Consider the following 3147-nt stretch of genomic DNA (forward strand, 5'->3'; position numbering starts at 1 on the left):
TTAAAAGTAAACGTTTTTATATTTTTCAACAAATGAATGAAAATTATGTATTACATTTTTTCTTAAACTTCAAATATATGGGAAAATTTTAAATTAATATGGTATTACCATTTTTTTGAAAACGTCAAAATCCTTAAGCATGTCAGATATAGAATTTTAAAAAATATAGAGAGAATGACACTACCTTCTTTATTTTTACCATGGGTTTTCTCATACATCTTGCCATAGTTCTGATAATCAAAATTTTTTTCAAAACAAAAATAAATAAATTAAATAAAATGAAAATGTAAGTATTTTTAAATTTGTAATAAACTAATTATAACTTTTATTTTATTTAAATTTTAATTTATAGGTTATGCCATAATTTATAGGTTATGTCATACATCTTGCCATAGTTCTGATAATCAAATTTTTTTTCAAAACAAAAATAAATAAATTAAAGAAAATGAAAATGTAAGTATTTTTAAATTTGTAATAAACTAATTATAACTTTTATTTTATTTAAATTTTAATTTATAGGTTATGTCATACGGAAATCAAGTAAGAAACAGTCAGGCGAGGCCAAGCATATGTTACAAAAATATGTGTGATTTAGTTTTTATAATAAAGTATTTGCCATGTATGGTCGCAAGCCCCAATTCTTACCAATAGAGTTTCTACACATGTAATAGGCATTAATACCCTTTTTTAGCATTTCTTTTATATTCTTCTTCCAAGACATTTTGAGGTCGAGGAAGGTTAATAGAGATATCGTTTTTTCCCATATCTTTTTTCTTGGTTTTTCTCATACATAAAATCAATCCGTTTAATTTTTATACTTTATACTTCCTAGTAAAGAGAACTAGCTCCATCTTAGATGAATTCACGCCCATCCATTCCCATTATCCCAGGTTGATAATTCACTTAATGATGATTGCATGACATTACTGATTTTTGGGAGAAATTTACCCTTAACCAGTATCACCACGACATCTGCATAAGCGACTATCTTCCTAACTTTAGATTCGAAGATCCTAAGGATAGAAAACCTCCTGTAGCGCACTATCAACCGGCTTACCTTTAGGTAGGTATGTTGACCGTTGCTAATAAGGCGGGTATCTATATTGCTCCTGAGATAGGGATCTATCAGACGTTCTAAGGTCTTCAGTAGGAAAGACGATATGCAGATAGACCTAAAATAAAATGTAAATTTAAAATAAAGAAACTTATTCCAGGAATTTTAAATAATTTTAAGATTCAGATTATTTTTTCTGTGGGATGATGCCAAGTGAGGTAATGTTCATTCTGTTGCTAACTTTAAAGGTGGTATTAGACGACATGTATATTACATATGTAATGTCATTTTTTTATCCATATGTAATTCCGAATGTATGTCGAAATTGTTATTTACATATGCTTCATAATTCACCTACCTCTGTTATGTTATGACATAACCTATAAATATAATCAAAGCTGTCTTTTAATGTGTAAAAATTGTTAAAATTATAAATTAGTTTATTAAAAATTAGAAAAAAAAACTTTTTCATGTTCTTTATTTATTTTCTATAATTTATTTTTTTTCGAAAAATTTTATTTCAAAACAAAACAGTTTAGTTTATGTTTATCACACGAAAATACAGCACGCCAATGTACACTTAATAAGGTAGCCTCGTTCACACAGCTGGTCATCAGCTGTTACAATCTTATCTGTCAAAATTCTTGTTTGTTTACATTAAGAAATTTTTAAAAAGTGTAGAAAATTATGTTTTTAATAAGTTTTCTGGTTCACTTGTGATTAAATGTCTTTGTTGTCCTCCTCCCTTGAGGAGGCATGCTCCGGCATACGTTCCAAATCAGATTCAACAATTTATAGCACAAACAATTACTTTATGCTTTATGTTTTTTTTTTAAAATTTTGCTGGTTCAATTGTGATTAAATGTCTTTGTTGTCCTCCTCCCTTGATAAAATAAGAAAATCTTTTGTTCCGGCACACGTCCCAATTTATATTCAACAATTTATAGCACAAACAATTACTTTTCACAAAAAGCACGTTTTATTCGCAAAATTTGTCTTCCCAATAGTTATGATTTTCAGGCATCCTACGTTAAATTAATTTAATTAATTAATATTAATAGTTAGAATTTAAAATATTTGCCAAAAACTCATATTTTTATTCCCTTCACCTTCGTTAGAAGGGTATATATATATATATATTGTCATTCCATTTGTAATTTCTATATGATTTTTCTACCCTATAAAGCATATATATATTCTGGATCCTTATAGATAGCGGAGTCGATTAAGCCATGTCCGTCTGTCTGTCCGTCTGTTTGTTCAAATCAATTTTTTAGAGGACCCCAGATATCGCGAGATCCGAAACTTTAATAATTCTGTTAGACATGCTTTCGAGAAGATCGCTATTTAAAATCGCTCTATAATAACAAAAATCCGAGACAACCTCAGAAAATTTCATCAAAAACACATATTTTTCCCTGCTTTGTTATAAAAGCAACAACAATACTGTAAATTGGAAAAAGATGTACATATGCGTGTGTAGATGAATTTGGTTTTATTCAGCTGTGTATTTTGTTTTGTATGTTTGGATGCTGTTGGTTTCATTGAGTTGTGTATTTTGTTTTTGTTTTCTTTTTGTGAATTCTGTTCGTATATTTGGATGTAGGTTGGTTTAATTGCGTTGTTTATTTTGTTTTTGTTTTTCTGTGTTTTTTGTACTGGTCAGAATTATGAAAATTGATAGCAAAACAAATGCCGGAACATCTGTTGCGGGTCGGTGTTGCCAAATTCGGCGGCGCTGGTATTATGGCTTAGGCCGGGCTGTGGCTCGCCGGATGGGGTGGTTCTTGCCGACACTGCAACTTCTCCTGGGTACAAAAACTCTATAAAATACCAGCTTTACTTTTAAGTTAAAAAAAAAGAATTTAAATTGAAAGGGACGCGAAGTGAACAAAACATTTACAAGACGAATACACCAAACATTTACCAAAATTCTTCCTTTACAGGCCAAGAATAATCATTATTGGCGGATGGAGTAGCCAATATGTTATTTCCCTCCCAGAGGCCTAAACCTACAACCGTAGCAACCTAATCATCCTAGTTGCCCCTAACTATCCCTACCCACTCACAATAATTTCACCCAATCACCCGAT

This window comes from Lucilia cuprina, chromosome 6 (assembly GCF_022045245.1).
Source record: "Lucilia cuprina isolate Lc7/37 chromosome 6, ASM2204524v1, whole genome shotgun sequence".
Taxonomy (NCBI): domain Eukaryota; kingdom Metazoa; phylum Arthropoda; class Insecta; order Diptera; family Calliphoridae; genus Lucilia; species Lucilia cuprina.